Below are 18,528 nucleotides of genomic sequence, written 5' to 3'. Positions count from 1 at the left end.
GAAATCAGGAAGTGTTGAAAAACATTGTCTGCGCCATCTTGTCTTTTTTCAAATGCCACACTTTTGTCGTGCACGGCAGTCATTTTAGATGCCTTGACCAGACCCACTCTGTGCACGCTGTCGATCCTTAGCATGGCTCCCCACCCTCGCAAGCATCTCCCCCAGGCAGTGGTCACCCCCGCTCTCTGTCTTATGCATGGGTAATAAACCTCCCCCCATCTGCGCTGCTCTTCCCTGAGAATCACACCCTGTGCCCGCCCGACACCTCCCTTTCGCCCTATTCACTACCGCACCCTCTGACACTCCTTTTCCTCTGTGTCCGATTGTCCAGGCCGGTCCTAGGGTATCAGCTAGCCCTGCAGATGTAGTTTATGGCCCCAGCTGTAAAGAATCACCCCTCTTCAAAGGAGTTATAGTAGATCAAGGCCCACACTCGATGAGATCCGTCACAGCAGACGCGTTCCTATTATCTGAAAACCATCCTGTATTGTGATTGGGGAGGGGACCGAGCCTGAAGCGGAAGATTCCAGGGATGACTCTTTGTACATCAAAGTTTTTATAATTATGTGTCACATTAAAAATATATAGCACTCCGACAAAGTAGTAAGATTATAAAACTTTAATAACTTATAAATATATACAAGAAAACAAAAACAGTAATAACATATAAACATTTTTAGGGAAAAACAACGAAGTAGCGGTCGGCTGTGCGAATAGTCCCAACGCAGCACAACGTCCAGATTTCTGGCGTGGGGCGTCGCGGGGGGTGGGTCATCAGTAGCAAACTGTTGTGCGAATAGTTCCAAGGCAGCAGAACGATGGCACCAAGGTGATGTCCAGTAAGTTGCCGCACTGGTTTTGGTATCCTACAATGCTGCTCCGAATAACGGCGTGGGGCGCCCCGGGGGAGGCGGCGTGAACGGGCCTCTCCAGGTGGAGTCTCATCTGTTGTAGTGGGGCGCCCCTTTACCGTTTCAGTTGCCATTCCGTCCGTTTTTGGTCCACTGTGTCAAAAGCCGCAATTCAGCTGAGTTGCGCCCACTCTTGAGGTGCAGCGATAGTCGGCTGTCACAGGACTCTCAAAATGGCGGCAGGCTGTTTCCTTTTTGGGCCTGGTCCACTGAAATGGCCCTGGGACACCTAGGAAATCGGATGCTTGTCTGCTAGGTCTTGGACCCCATTCTCGAAAGCGTCCCCTCCGCCTTGAGGATTCATCAAAAGTTTTGGGGGCCCCCGACTCCTGTAGGCTTCTGGTGGGGAGCGGCTGCCATGATTGCTCGCGGAATGACCACGACGGAGCTACGAGATGGTGGTGCTCTCATGCTGACGCCAGCTTCAGTCTGAAACATCCAGAAACAAGGTGGGGCTTTCATCGTTTGGGAAATAAAAAAGTTTTCATCCAATGAAAAGTGTTGTTTTTAGGTCATATGATCAAGCCTTCCATCATTAGGAAACCAAAAGTAAAATGAACCAATGAAAAGTTTTATAAATAAGTCACATGACCTGTTATGCGGCATAGGGTATAAAATGCGGAGAAAATACGTTGGCACGTGAGGCGGCGTCAGTAGCGGACCGATGTGCGAATAGGCCGAAGGCAACACAACGCGCCAAGATCCGGATGGCACCGAGGTGGTGTCCAGCAAGTTGCAGCACTGGTGTGGCCATCCTACAATGCTGAAAGTCGGCGTGGGGCGCCCCGTTGGCCTGTGAGTTTGCGTCAGTAGCGGACCGATGTGCGAATAGGCCGAAGGCAGCACAACGCGCCAAGATCCGGATGGCACCGAGGTGGTGTCTAGTAAGTTGCCGCACTGGTGTGGCCATCCTACAATGTTGAAAGTCGGCGTGGGGCGCCCCGTTGGCCTGTGAGATGGCGTCAGTAGCGGACCAATGTGCGAATGGGGCCAAAGGCAGCGCAACAATATTTTCGGAATAGAAGACACCACAAGGCGCTGAGATGCCAAGATCCGGATGGCACCGAGGTGGTGTCTAGCAAGTTGTGGCACTGGTGTGGCCATCCTACAATGGTAAAAGTCGGCGTGGGGCGCCCTGTTGGCCTGTGAGATGGTGTCAGTAGCGGACTGATGTGCGAATGGGGCCAAAGGCAGCGCAACAATATTTTCTGACTGACACCACAAGGCGCTGAGATGCCAAGATCCGGATGGCACCGAGGTGATGTCTAGGAAGTTGCTGTACTGGTGTGGTCATCCTACAATGCTGAAACTCGGCGTGGGGCGCCCCATTAGCCTGTGAGATGGCGTCAGTAGCGGACCGATGTGTGAATAGGCCGGAACCAGCACAAGGCGCCAAGATCCGGATGTCACCGTGGTGGTTTCATAATTGAGAGGCACTTCATCTGCAGTGGGGCGCCGAGATCCGGATGGCACCGAGGTGATGTCTAGCAAGTTGCTGTACTGGTGTGGTCATCCTACAATGCTGAAACTCGGCGTGGGGCGCCCCATTAGTCTGTGAGATGGCGTCAGTAGCGGACCGATGTGCGAATAGGCCGAAGGCAGCACAACGCGCCAAGATCCGGATGTCACCGTGGTGGTTTCATAGTTGAGAGGCACTTCATCTGCAGTGGGGCGCCGAGATCCGGATGGCACCGAGGTGATGTCTAGCAAGTTGCTGTACTGGTGTGGTCATCCTACAATGCTGAAACTCGGCGTGGGGCGCCCCATTAGCCTGTGAGATGGCGTCAGTAGCGGACCGATGTGCGAATAGGCCGAAGGCAGCACAACGCGCCAAGATCCGGATGTCACCGTGGTGGTTTCATAGTTGAGAGGCACTTCATCTGCAGTGGGGCGCCGAGATCCGGATGGCACCGAGGTGATGTCTAGCAAGTTGCTGTACTGGTGTGGTCATCCTACAATGCTGAAACTCGCCGTGGGGCGCCCCATTAGCCTGTGAGATGGCGTCAGTAGCGGACCGATGTGCGAATGGGGCCAAAGGCAGCGCAACAATGTTTTCTGAATAGAAGACACCACAAGGCGCTGAGATTCGGTTACCACCGAGGTGATGTGTAGCAAGTTGCCGCACTGGTGTGGCCATCCTACAATACTGCTCCGAATAACGGCGTGGGGTGCCCGAAGGGGGGGGGGGCGGCGTGAACGGGCCTTCCTAGGTGGAGGCTCGTCTGCTGTAGTGGGGCGCCCCTTTACCGTTTCAGTTGCCATTCAGCTGAGTTTCGGCTGCTCTTGATGCTACAGCAACAGGCGGCTGCAACAGGACTCTCAAAATGGCGGCCTGTTCTTTGGATTTGGGCCTGGTCCACTAAAATGGCCCTGGGACACCTTAGAACTCGGACGCTCGATTTTTTTTTCCTTTCCTGTACATGCAAAAAAAGGTAAATGCCCGGTACGTTACACGCTTCATCTGCCACGATGAACTCTCCAGAGGAACCGAAAAAAAATATAGTTATGGTAACTATACCATGCATCGTCATATGGAGAGGTGGCACCAATTAATTATAGTGCTGCATAAAAGAGAGATTTGGAGGAGAACCCCTGAACTGCTAGTACATTCATCAAAGAAGTGGCACTGGCAGCATCAGAGGCAAGGGAAACGGTCCCAAATATTTAGAAGAACTTTGGAAAGATTAAAATGACATGTTTAGATTGTGGCAAATTAATTTCATGTGGACAGATGAGTGTTACTCTAATAAATACAGCATATGAACATCATCATAGTCGATGGTTGGTAGAGACATTTTGACTATATCCTGGACCTGCCCGTCCTCGCCCAAAATGGCGCCGGAATAAATGGGACTCGTAACTCCTTGTTGTGTACTGGTTGCAGAACCTTGAAATCACGAGATACGTATGCAGTTTTGAAGCACATGGCGGGCGGGGACGGGAATTGATTGAATATTTCGACATCCCTATTGAAATTAAGTTCTGATGTGTTATTGATTACTGTACTATTGAAAGTTCGAATTAACGTCACCCATGGTACTTGCCCGCAAATGTATATCTAGATAATTTTATTGTAACTGGCCCTGTCGTATTTTAATTATAAAATGTACGTCCACCGATTCCGTAACTGTTAGACACCTTAGTTCTTGCAACCTAATGGCCCGCCCGTTACGTTCCTCTACAGTGTAAATGTCTACTCATCATATACGATTACAGTTTGCTCCGTGGCCGGCCCACGTGGTTATAGGCTCGTATTTGTATAATGAAATTTTCACAATAAAGGTTTTTAAAAGAAAACATGGTAGTAGTATATACATTGGTAAAGTTTTTAATAATAGTCACTGTTTTAGAATCATTAAAAGGCAAGTGAAATAAAGCAGACCAATTACATGAAGGGTAAAAGGTATAATACGAAGGAACGCAGTAAAGATAAATGGTCATGGGCTGTTGTGTTTTCTATTCCTGCAACATAAAGTGATCGATAAGAATCTCATATTCAGGCGTATCGGCGACTAAGACAGCAGGTCGACCCTCTTTTGCTCAACGGCTCCGTCATGGGACGAAGAAACGCTCTTTTTCTCGAAAAAAGAATATATTTTACTTGCAGGACAGTTGTACATTTTCCGGGAAAGTACATTAGCCTGGAACATTATAACATATATTTAAGAAAAAATAATGTTCGGAAGTAATAAAAAGCGTAATTTTTAGGTCATATGACCAAGCCTTTCATCATTAGAATAAGAAAAGTAAAATGAACCAATGAAAAGTTTTATTAACAAGTCACATGACTTGTTATGCTTACGTTACGCGCTGCGCGCCCCGGATGACTTCCGGATGCGCTAACGCGGCGCGTCATATGACGCATTACGCGACAACGCAGGTCCAGAATATAGTCAAAATGTCTCCACCAACCAGCGGTCGGAACACAACCCCTTTCAGCAGGCTAAATAGTTCTGTTAAATGACAACAGAAGGGACAGGCAACAAGAACCATTAGTCAAAGAGGGGAGGGCTAGTTCTTCTCTACCGGGTTACATTGGGGCGCTACCGGAACTGATCGAATTGGTAGTCTACAGTGTTTCTGGATGTTTCAGACTGAAGCTGGGGTTAGCATGAGAGCAGCACCATTTCGTAGCTCCGTCGTGGCCATTCCGCAACCAATCATGGCAGCCGCTCTTTATCGTTATTTTGGGCGGGGTGGGTGGCGGAGCCGAGCTGTTTTGCAGCCATCATTGTGTGGAGTTCAGTTCATTTCACTAGTTTTGTATTTGTCATGAGGGGTTGTTCCTAATGTTTCTATTTTAGCGAGGTCAAAAAGAGATCCCATTAGTGGCCTACTGATTTTGCTCGATTCATTTTCTTTTTTTTTTACACGATTTTTCGTTATCTGCAAAGACTAAACAGAGTATTGCGCCTCTGTGTTTGTTTGTAAATAGAGAATGAACCAAAGAGAACCAATTCTAAAACAGTAAATACTTGGATAACAATCAATCAAATGGAGAGAGAAGCAGGCACGACGTATTACAACGGGGGCAAAGGCCTGCGTTAACTACCCTTCACTATGTGCAACGAGAGAGTACTCCTAATAGAAATGAGGGGGGGGGGGGCACCATTCAAAGCAGATCAGTGTGCATAAACACGAAAATGTTTTCACTTACCACGTACTTGACATTCGACAGCTTATGATATTTGCTATTAAAAAACCATTGAAATTCACTGAAAAAAACATAGGTTATAGACCATATATAGTTAGGAATTAGCATTTACAAAACCTTGAAAATTCACTGAAAAAACCATAGGTTATAGACCATATATAGTTAGGAATTAGCATTTAAAAAACCTTATTTTACTCACACAAAACCATTGAAATTCCATATATAGTTAGTTGCACTAACTATATATCGCGCACCCGCAATCCACTGCTGATGATGTCACATATTACATCATTCATGACATGGTCAGTGACATCACTGATGACATCACTGATGACATCTCAAATGACATCACTGATGACATCACTGATGACATCTCATTTGACATCAATGACCACATCACTGATGATATCATTCATGTGACAATACAATGCATCTCCTCACATTTTAATATAACCTCTGTTTCACCCAGTGTTAAATACAGAGTATAATTTTTGAAACCATTGACACACCAATACTAGTTACTACATATGTACTCACTGATTCCTACGTCTACACACACATTCACTCATTCACTCATACAATCATTCATACATACAATCACTCATCTTTACAACACTATCATATGCACTCATACACCTATACAGACACTCACACTCTGCCACTCATCCATGGAGTTACTCACACACCTAGTCAGTCCTGTAAAGAATCAATCACACTTCCATTTTCTTGTCTATACAGTTAAACATAGAGCACCTTACATTTTCAAACATATACTAACACATACTTACCTTGTTATACAATCATTGATATAAGTACACATTGATCTGCACAGAGTCACACACCTCCCAGCCAGCCACACACACACTCAGTCTCCCATACAAATACTCGGACAATCAATCAGTAACCCATATAGTTAATCATATAGCTACTGTTCAACACATGCAGCAGTTTACAGAACAACAGACATAATGATGCACAAATTAAGACACTTTAGTCACTAACCCATGCACTCAGTGAGACACATTTAATCACTCACTCATACATTCAGTCATGCACCTACTAAATCCTTTGTCCAGACACTTATACTTCCACTCATTCTTCAATATGTAAGACACATTTTAACTTTACAGAAACATACAGTCACTGGATGTTGTCATCAGTGATGTCATCAGTGATGTCATTTGAGATGTCATCAGTGATGTCATCAGTGATGTCACTGACCATGTCATGAATGATGTAATATGTGACATCATCAGCAGTGGATTGCGGGTGCGCGATATATAGTTAGTGCAACTAACTATATATGGAATTTCAATGGTTTTGTGTGAGTAAAATAAGGTTTTTTAAATGCTAATTCCTAACTATATATGGTCTATAACCTATGGTTTTTTCAGTGAATATATATATATATATATATATATATATATATATATATGTATATATATATGATTAGCAGTAGAATGAAAATAAAAGGATAGAACAGTTCTACCATCTTGCAATAATCATAAATACATAAATGAATATAAAATGCATGATAAAAGTGGGCATACTCCTACGATGCCTATCTAGATGTACCTAAGTCTACCTAGCATGTGAGTAGGTGTGAAGACATTACCTGAAGTGAAAGAGTGTGGGATCCCGTCATGGTCTCGAATTGGGCAGCCCGCGAGGGATGTGTTAGACTACTGTCAGCTGGAGCGTCTGCATGCAGGAACCTTAGCGTCTGTTGTCAGTGTTCCAAGATCCCTTATGAATATTCATTCATACTGTGTGAGTCTATTGATTAAGTTATAGGATGCTATTGTTCAGGGAAAAACCCTCATTCTGCGCCCAGGACTAGAACTAGGTAAAGGTTCAATCCTAAAACGCTTGTTACTGTGTAGTGTAGGTAAAGGTGTATGGTATTACCCAGGCCTATCTTAGGGTACCTATATGGAACATACACTATGTATTGCACATATGATCACACTCATAGCCTATAGTTTTCATCCTAAGGGCCAAAAGACCACCATTAATAAGCAACACTCAAAGGCTAACTGCAAATAAAAGAGAGATGGGTACAAGTGAAATGTCCCTTACCAAGTTTTACCATGTGTCTCAATGAAACTGGAGCTCAAACCGAAGAGTCTCCCTGTAGTCACATTCTGTAGTGTGGGATGAAAAACACACACATATACTTATTACACATCCCCGTGCTCTACGGAAATTTCAAGCTAATCTACTACGAGCACATAGTCAGTCAAGATTAAAGTCTTATCGACAAGCCCCTTGCTCCCATTCTATCAATCGTGATTTCAAAGCTGGGACTAGCTTGACCGTTACAGCCGTAGAACGGATCTGCACTATGGCTAACATGGAGTACTTATGTCTTCAGGGGAAGGACTCAACTCAGTAGTACCTCTTGCTGCCCCGTGTAGAAGCTGGGGCCTTCCTTCCTTCTCATTTAAATGTTTCCAACTGACTCAGGTGGACCACATCCCCCTTCTAGTGGCTTACACATCCGGTCACATGATTGGACAGACACTGGAATGCTTATTCTGTTAGTATTCTTATTACCAGAATACTCACCATGTTACAGGTGGGCCGGGGCCAAATGTGAATATTAAAAAAACTAACCTCAATGCAGCATTATATCCATTTATGGTTCTACCCTAAAACCAGCTACTGCCACCCTCTGCTGTGTGCCCGTGGTGACTGTCACAAGGTGGTGGTGCCACGGTGCATCAGGTGTCACTGCTGATGGGTGGTGTCATCTCGCACCCGTGACCAGCCCATGTAAAGGAGTATCTCATGGGTAGACATCGAAGCCCCGCCCTTGAAAGGAATACAGGGGAGCCATAAGGCCCCAAGTCCCCCCATTATATCAAATAGGTGGATGTATGCATAAGAAGACAAAGCCTACCCCAATTACAGCCATAGAAGTAGAATTGCTGTACCACTCCCATAAGTCAATCAGTGAAGAGAGCCCATAAGAAGGCTAATAGTGTCATAGCGCATAAATTGTAACCCTTCAGTGTAGGTACGTCTTCGGAATATGCCCTTATAGCTATGTTATTCCTGCACTTATTTTTTAGTTTTACTTTTTATAGTCAAATATATACATCTGAAAACAATGTTCACTTTATCTCAGAACTAGTAATGCACTTGATTAAACAGCAAAAAGCCACCAGAGGTTATTCAGTTGATGCCATGGAATATCGTCGTTAAGACCTTTGGATTCGATAAATCCATTTCTGCTCCCTTTAAATCAGGAAGGTCTTTATGTCCCTGGTGTTATGGGAATTTAAGGTTTGTCTAGTGATGGATGTCTTCTATTGTGTGGTTCATTTCAGCAAAGTGTGTTGTGGAGTTTGGTCATGGTTTCCTTGTACCTCACATTACTTTTTGTTCCATTATTCTGACCTTCACCTTGCGAGTTTTCATCCCTATGTAAAGGAGAGTTGTCATCCCTATGTAAAGGAGATTACATGGGCAAGAATAAAATTAATAACATTATCCCAATTGCAGTTCGTGTGTTTGGTATGAATCCAAGGGTAACTTAGTCCATCGTCCACTTAGTCGGATTGCAAACTCCACATGATCCTCACGCCATCTGGCCAACCACTTGCGGGGGGTCCCACATTCTGGGTTTGCGATGTGGACGGTGATCTTGTGTTCTAGATTGGATTAAAATGTCTCAGATACTTACACTGTTTTTGAAACAGGATATGGGTGTTGTCAATTCTAAACCGTTGGAATTGAAAATATGCCAGTGGCTCGTAATGATATGTTTCACCCGATTGGACGCTGTGCTAAATGTCATGACACAAATTGTCCTATCGATGTTTTGTTTTTCTCTGTTTTCCAAAAGGGCTTCTCTGTTGTAGTTACTGGCTCGCCCTTGTAACTGATGGACAACTCGAAATGGGTAGTTTTTCTCTTGCAGTTTGTTTTATAGCTTTTATGATTCCATCTTGAAATAAATAAAATTTGAGCTATTTCTAAAGAGATGCAAGAACTGTCCAAAGGGAAGGTTCTCTCTAAGGGATTTAGGATTACATTTATGTAAGACAGCAGATTGTTCCTATCTGTCGCCTAATGATATACTTGTGTGATAAGTTTTCCCTCCATTGCCTTGGTCTCCCTGTCTAAGTAAATAGTACATTTTTATTGCACAGTTAATTAAAACTCACAATTTAAAATGCATCAAAATTGGTTATCAAACATTTAAATTATTTGCGTAGTACGTATTGTCGATGAGGCAGTTTATGTACTTCGTTTGGATCGTGAGCTCAGAGTTGCTCAGGGCAGTGTCTGGCTATTGCACATTTACATCTTTTTGTGCTTCATTAATTCTTTTTTCTTTATACAGGACAGTGGTCCCTAGACAAGTGGAATTTTTGAGAAGATAAATATAGATTAATTAAGCACTATATTCTTTGTCCAGCCGGACAGTTTTTATTTTAGTAATAAGCAATTTCACAAAAATACTAAAATGACAGCAGGACACCAGCCGATGTCCGACTAACACACTAAGAAAAAAAGGACAAACAAAGAGTTTCAGGCAATATGAACAGTCTGTGTAGTACCAATCACATTCAGTCAATATTGATTGCACACTATTGTTGGCATAAAAATAGCACAGTTCATACACATATAGTGTGACACAGTCGACGGCGTTTCGAACCTAAAACAGATTAGAGGTTCATCTTCAGGACATCAAATATATGCCTTCTCTTTATATCAAAAAAAGTCACAATTAACTTCTTAGCCCATACTATGAGCATTATTGCCATGACAAATATTAAATACAACAAGGAAATAATTCAAGGGGAACAAAAACAAAAATACACAGATTAGGACATTTCTTCAAAACCTGCTGATACCACACACAAGATATACATTTAATTTGCTAAACCAATTATTAGTCATTACGAACCGAACAAAAGCATTCAATTGTGGCAGAATCATCCATTTAAAGTTGGACCATGTGAAAAAAAGTTGTGTCAAAAATGACATAATAACGTGAGTTAACAATGTGAAATTAAGTTGTCATAACGCAGTGCACAGACCAGAGTGACAATGACCTGCAAAAAGGGAATAAAAAAGCGAGATACGGAAGGGTCGAGCCCAGAATGCAACCAACACCTTAGACGGACACCCAATCTATGAATACCAAGGGGCGTAGGTGTACCTGCAAAGCTGGTATGAAAATCGGTAGCCTGAGTATTTACGGAATACCTAAACCATAAAATTAAAGATTAGTACAGTAACCATGGTGTAAGGCAATGACCACACAGCTACCAGGATTTTAAGCCCTTATCAGCTTACCGGATTTTCAACAATTGAGGCCTTCGCTGATAGGAAGGACACTGTGGGAAGACCAATAACGTAATAAGTGTTCCGTTATTAAAACCATCACGAGATTACACAGGAATAATTAGAGCAGCAGCCTAGATAGGGACGCTCTCTTACCGGGAATTAACAACAGACGGGCCGTTTCGCGTGAAATCTGATGCCATTTGTTGTCTGGAGGTGCATGTTGCAGCATCTCTATGTGATTGTCACCATATTTGTGCCTGGGGTTCCTCGTCCACGGGTGAAATCGCCCAGGAGGACCCACATCAGGGAACCAGGAAGTAACGGGAGCGGAATCACGTGATGTCGAAATGGCCAATCACACGAGTATGTAGTGTGGCCATTTTGGAACAGTCAACGGGCATGAATTAACATTGTATTGCTACTGTAGACCCACCGTGACCTATGCTACCTTATTAAAACCGTAAGGGGGCAGACAGGGTCATTTTTTTTTGTTTTTTTGTTCCTCATCTCAACCATGGCTGGTCCATCAGTACCGAGGACTAGGAAAGGTGTGACTTGAGAAATAGACATGCTGTCTCAGTGCAGGACTGGTAGGGGTCAATCGTTACGAGGATGCACCAGGACCCTACAGCCAAGTCGGTTTCACAATAAATCACAGACCCTTTTATACTCTTGGGATTGTGCTTGCCATTAGCCAAATTCCACCATTGCTTATATCACAAATTGACCTTAATTATGAAGGACAGGCATGATTAAGCAACAGGAGTGCGACATGGCTTCGTAATCATTGGAACTAGGGGAAAAAAAAAAACAGTTTTTAATTATTGAGACCAATCAAGTTTCATCCAGAAAGCTCTTTTTTCTGGTTTACCACCTCTAGAAAGATCTAGTTTCGATATAGAAAGTATGGAGGAACTCCAGTGTTGTAGTGGGCGTTTGCTCAGGGTGGTGGCAGCACCTTGTAAGAGCGCTTGGGATCGGTGTGGCAGACTGCGAGGGAATCTCTTCTGTCACTCGCTTCACGCTGGACTTTTCTCCTGACCTTTTTAAATATTTTTAAGAACACTCCCAATTTGATTGCTAAATTGTACTGTATGTGTTTTTAAACCCCTACCTGGTGTACCGCTGTGTGCGTGTGCTTTTCACCGGTCCCCCTGGGCCCCGGTCCACCGCGGCTTGCCAGTGCCGATTGAAGTGGAGGGCCAGGTCGGGCGCCATTTTGGTAGTCCCGGTTCCCGGCTGGACTCGAGTTAGCGGTCCAGCTCGGGGAGGGGCTTGGGCTTTAAATAGAACAGCTGCTGGCGTGACTGCGCGTTTGCTCAGGGTGGTGGCAGCACCTTGTAAGAGCGCTTGGGATCGGTGTGGCAGACTGCGAGGGAATCTCTTCTGTCACTCGCTTCACGCTGGACTTTTCTCCTGACCTTTTTAAATATTTTTAAGAACACTCCCAATTTGATTGCTAAATTGTACTGTATGTGTTTTTAAACCCCTACCTGGTGTACCGCTGTGTGCGTGTGCTTTTCACCGGTCCCCCTGGGCCCCGGTCCACCGCGGCTTGCCAGTGCCGATTGAAGTGGAGGGCCAGGTCGGGCGCCATTTTGGTAGTCCCGGTTCCCGGCTGGACTCGAGTTAGCGGTCCAGCTCGGGGAGGGGCTTGGGCTTTAAATAGAATAGCTGCTGGCGTGACTGCGCGTTTGCTCAGGGTGGTGGCAGCACCTTGTAAGAGCGCTTGGGATCGGTGTGGCAGACTGCGAGGGAATCTCTTCTGTCACTCGCTTCACGCTGGACTTTTCTCCTGACCTTTTTAAATATTTTTAAGAACACTCCCAATTTGATTGCTAAATTGTACTGTATGTGTTTTTAAACCCCTACCTGGTGTACCGCTGTGTGCGTGTGCTTTTCACCGGTCCCCCTGGGCCCCGGTCCACCGCGGCTTGCCAGTGCCGATTGAAGTGGAGGGCCAGGTCGGGCGCCATTTTGGTAGTCCCGGTTCCCGGCTGGACTCGAGTTAGCGGTCCAGCTCGGGGAGGGGCTTGGGCTTTAAATAGAATAGCTGCTGGCGTGACTGCGCGTTTGCTCAGGGTGGTGGCAGCACCTTGTAAGAGCGCTTGGGATCGGTGTGGCAGACTGCGAGGGAATCTCTTCTGTCACTCGCTTCACGCTGGACTTTTCTCCTGACCTTTTTAAATATTTTTAAGAACACTCCCAATTTGATTGCTAAATTGTACTGTATGTGTTTTTAAACCCCTACCTGGTGTACCGCTGTGTGCGTGTGCTTTTCACCGGTCCCCCTGGGCCCCGGTCCACCGCGGCTTGCCAGTGCCGATTGAAGTGGAGGGCCAGGTCGGGCGCCATTTTGGTAGTCCCGGTTCCCGGCTGGACTCGAGTTAGCGGTCCAGCTCGGGGAGGGGCTTGGGCTTTAAATAGCGATGTGCCCTCGAGCGCGCAGCGGTCGCGCGCAGCGGGCACGCCGTCTGCGCGCCGAAGGAGCGCCAAAGGAGGGCCCGTCTGTGCCCGTCCGTGCCTCGGACGGGCCCAGGGCCAGTCACCCTGCCCGGCCTCCTTTGGTGCCTACTAGCTCAGTGACGCGGCAATACTCGCGCGCTGATCTTCTGAGACTTGCCCCTCACAGCAAGGGCCTGCCTTGCACGCGTGCAAACCTAGCCAATGCTCTGGGCAGATGTGCTACGTGTGCATTCCAACCCCAACCCTTCCCCCCCCCGCGTTCAGTCAGTAATGCCACCACCACCAACATCAGGGCGGGACTGATTAATGCAAGATCGGCGGTTAAGCATGCGGCCGATATTTTTGAACTACTCTCGGACGGCCAACTGGAGCTGCTGTTCCTCACGGAGACTTGGATGACCTGTACCTCCGCTCCTAGTGTTGAACTTGCGGTCCCCAGGGGGTTCAAGATAGCTAGAGTGGATCGCCCCCTGGGTAGAGGGGGCGGACTAGCAGTGGTGTTCAAGGAGGGATGGAGTTTTGAAACCGAGCCTCTGACTGAGAGTTTAGGGGGTGAGGCTCTCCACTTCTCCATTAAAACCTCTCCCCACTTCACCTTAGGTGGATCTCTGATTTACAGGCCCCCGGGCCTGGCTACCCAATTCCTAAATTCCTTAGAGGAATATTTAGTGCCACGGGCCTTAGGTTTTCCTAAGTTCCTTTTGGTCGGTGACCTAAATGTTCACATGGATGCCCCTGACTCCTCCGAAGCTCGCAGGCTTGGGGAAATTCTTGAGCTTGCTCAGTTAGTACAATGGGTTTCGGGTCCTACGCACGCGGGTGGCCATCTACTTGACCTGGTGTGCACGAATTTCCCCATCCAGTCAGTGTTTGTGGAAAAAACATCCTGGTCTGACCATGACTTGGTCAGGTTCAGCTGGGAGTTGGCAGAGTCCAGCCCCTCGCCCCCTACATGCCATCGTCAAAAAATTAACCTACCCGCGTTTAGACTGGCCCTGTCTAACACTCGCCCACAACTTAAGGGATGTTTGGACGAAGCGGTGGGGGAGTTTAATGAATGGATACGGCAGGCGGCGACTGCCTCTACTAAGCAAACTATGCTGACTAGAGCCAGACGCGCGCCCTCCCAACCCTGGTTTTCCCCTGAATTAAGAGAGATGAAACAGGGCTGCAAAAAATTAGAACGTTTATGGAGGAGAGAGTACAGCCCCGAGGCCAAATCCGCCCTACGGCTTGCTCAAAAAGACTATTATGCAGCCATTAGGGATGCAAAAGGTAACTATTATGCTGGGCGCATTAACAAGGCCAATAACAACAGCAGAGAGATCTTTGCGATTGTCAAAAGCTTTGTGTCCCCTGTTGCGGAAGCTTTGCCCCTCCCGTCCTCTGCGCAATGGTGCGAGGAGTTGTCCACTTTCTTTATAACCAAAATAGCGAAGATTCAGCAGGGCCTTTTAGAGGCACTTCCTGCCGACCGCTCTGCAGCTGGCCCCTGTCCACCCTCTCCCTCATCCCCTGGGCACCAACTTACCACCTTCGCACAAGTTGCGGAGGGGGATGTTCTCCATCTTCTCCAGTCCCTAAAATCGGGCTCTCCTGCCGACCCATGCCCTGCCCGAGTGCTCTCGGAGGTGGCGGTTTCAGTCTGCAGTGAGATTACGCAGATGGTTAACCTCTCCCTGGCCGCAGGCGCGGTTCCCCAGGTTTGGAAACACGCCAAACTCCTTCCACTCTTGAAGAAACCAGGACTGGATGTGTCGGTCCCGGGAAACTACCGACCCATCTCCCTTCTACCTGCTCTCACGAAAATCTGTGAGAAGGCAGTTCTTCAACAAGTGGAGAGCTTTGTCGAAACATCTAATGCCCTCCACCCTGCCCAATCGGGCTTTAGGGCTGCTTATAGCACCGAGACGGCCCTGGTGGAGATGACCGAGGCTATTCGGGAATGTCTAGACGGAGGTGGCAGAGCGGTCCTAATTTTATTGGACCTCTCTGCCGCTTTCGATACTGTCCCTTATGATCTCCTTCTCGGTCGGCTGTCTGACATTGGTATTGGGGGAGTGGTGCTGGAATGGCTGTCCTCTTTTTTATCTGATAGGACCCAGCAGGTCTGGATGCCTCCGCATACCTCGGAGCAAAAGCCTTTGCTTACAGGGGTCCCGCAGGGGTCCACACTTAGCCCTTTACTGTTCAATGTGTACATTACACCTTTGGTATACCTAGCTGAACAGTTTGGGGCTAAAATCTTAGGGTATGCTGATGACACCCAACTGTTGTTCACCTGGCCGGACGACAATCTGGACACGTCTACAGTCCACCTGTGTCTGTCCTCAGTATTTCGCTGGCTAACACAGGCCCAGCTGAAGTGCAATGAGGACAAGTCCGAAGTGCTCTTTTATGGCTCCTTCCCCCCCTCATTTAAGAGCACACTTTGGCCCTCTAACATTCCTTGCCCAATAGAGATGGGGAGACCAGCAAAAAATCTGGGCATTTGGTTTACGGAGGATCTCAGATTTGAGCATCACATCAAAAAACTCACAGGCACCTGCTTTGCCACTCTGAAAATGCTCCGCAAATTCTTCCCCTTGCTCCCTAGGGAGGCCAGAGAGTCAGTTGCTAGAGCGCTCATACTGGCTCGCCTTGATTACGCGAATGCACTGTTCAGTGGCATTCCGGCATACCTGGTCAAACGCCTCCAAATTATTCAGAACGCGGCTGTTCGCTTATTATTTAACATCCCCAGGTGGAAGAGCGTTCGCACGGAGCTGCGCTCGCTTCACTGGCTTCCCGTAGCGCAACGGATTCTGTTTAAATCTTTGGTGTTGGCGTTTCGGGCAATTCATGACCAAGGCCCCTCGTACCTGAGAAAGAGATTCATAAGGTACATTCCGGCACGCACCCTGAGATCTGCCTCTCTGTTTAAACTGTCCCTACCCCGTTTTAAACGTGCCAGACTGGGCGGTCAGTCACTGTCTGTTGTGGTGGCTCGGGCCTGGAATGCCCTCCCGCACCATCTACGCTCCACACCGACAGTGACTGCTTTCAAAAAACATCTGAAAACTCATCTATTCACGAGTGTAGGCTAGGAGGATCCCCCGTTGTTCTGTTCTCTGCCGATTTGTCCCTTTCCCCGCGCCAGGATACTCACCAGTAATAGAGCGCGTTACAAAACGGTTTATAACATAACATAACATAACATAGTGTCGGGGGGGATGCCTCTTTCCAACGCCTACAAATCTCCCGTCGAGCCGCCAGGATTGAGTAGAACAAAAGGTTGTTGTTTGCACTGCGTTTTTTGTCCGTTACTCCAAAAATTACCAGGCTTAGATCTATATTCACAGTAGTGCCTGTTGAAGATGTTAGTTTGTTGCTTATTGATTGCCAATAAGATGTTAAATGTGAGCAATCATAAAACATGTGTGCATCTGAGGCTGCCACCTGACCACAACGGGGGCAGACTACTGGTGTACCTGATGAAAATCTGGACAACCTCTGAGGAGAATATTAAGCCCTGTGAAGGGTAAAGAGATGGTTTCTTCGCAGCCAGGCTGGTTTAACCTCTTCTATGCTAATGACAAGGTCAGCTCGTCATGCAGTACCACTGGAGCTGTGCTTATGACGAGCTGACCTTGTCATGAACAATGGTAAATCTGGGAATGCAGCACAGGAGGAAAATCTCCTGTAGCATTGAAAGTGTTAATAATGTCCCATAGAACAGTGAAGGATGTCTCCCATAGTTCATTTAGATTTACCGCCGGCAATAGTGAACCCCATAGTTGATCGGGAAGATGTAATACACCGTCTATTTCCTCTAAAATTAGGTTATAAAAGTGAGAAACCTGTTTTGTTTTAAGGGAAATGTCCAGTAAGGAAGATTCTAGTTGACTATTGTCTCCCAATGATTGTTGTGGACGGCGAGTGGGGCCGGATTTTTGTGCAATCGCCCAGCTAGAGATATGAAGATATTTAAGTCTAGAGAGATTGGGACCTACCTTACTCACTAGATGTTCCCAGGAGAGCATTTCCCTCTCAAAAAAAACAAATCTCCCCAAGTTAAGATCCCAGCATCTTTTAGCGGGCTTATCAGCGCATCTTTAGTCCACTCCGGTGGAGCCGGAAGATCCCATATAGGAGAGCCGTTAGAGTAATAGCCTATTTTGGTAATGGTTCTAATATTATACCAAGTTCTTGCTAGGCCTTGCAGTGTCTTCAAATTCATTTTCTTAAAAAATTTTGGCCTCCAAACTTAAATAAGAATCCCGTCTGATTTAAACCTTCACATTTTAGTAGTGTTGAAAACATGTGGCCGACACCCTGATCCGTTGGAGTTTTAAATAATATTCGGGCATGTGTCAGCTGAAATGACCAGGCATAGATTTGAATATCAGGGCCGGCCAAACCCCCCTTCTCCCTACGACGCCTCAACTTATTCCAAGAAATTCTTGCTGTCTTATTCCTCCATATGAATGAGGTAATGTCACTCTGCATCTTTGCTATCATTTTCTTTTCAAAATATAGTGGTAAACTATTGAAAATAAAGGTCTACTTAGGTAGAATGGACATCTTGACCAAATTAGATCGGCCTAGGAGCGTCAATGGAAGTTGTCTCCAAGAATTCATTAAGTTCCTACAGTCTTTGGCAACTAGAGTAAAATTTGTGTGGGTAATCTGATTGATATCTTTTAACATTTTTATACCTAAATATCTCATGCTGTCCCGGGTTTGTACTGGGAGTGGCACATTTATGCTGTTCCATGCCATAATCTCAGTCTTTGTGGCATTAATTTCGTAGCCAGAGATGTTACCAAATTTTTGTGCCAAATTAATAACTGATGGAAACGTTGTGTTGATGTCCGATGTTAAAATCATAAGATCATCAGCATATAAGGCTACTTTTTTTTCCCAATCTCTGTATCTAAATGGAGCGATGTTAATATCTTCACGAATCAATTGGGCGAATGGCTCCATATAAATATCAAAAAGTAGGGGCGAAAGCGGACAGCCCTGCCGGGTACCTCTTGTGATGGTAAAAGGATCAGATAGTCCGCCGTTAACCAAGACCGAGGCTGAAGGTTTGTGATATAATAGTTCCACCGCTCGACAAAAAGCCCGCCCAACCCCGAATTTTTTCAAGGCCCCCGACAGGTATTTCCAATTAACAGGGTCATAATCCAAATCATAAAACAAACCCCACTA

This window comes from Lissotriton helveticus, chromosome 5_1 (assembly GCF_964261635.1).
Source record: "Lissotriton helveticus chromosome 5_1, aLisHel1.1, whole genome shotgun sequence".
Lineage (NCBI taxonomy): Eukaryota > Metazoa > Chordata > Amphibia > Caudata > Salamandridae > Lissotriton > Lissotriton helveticus.
Note: the sequence above shows the minus strand (reverse complement) of the source record.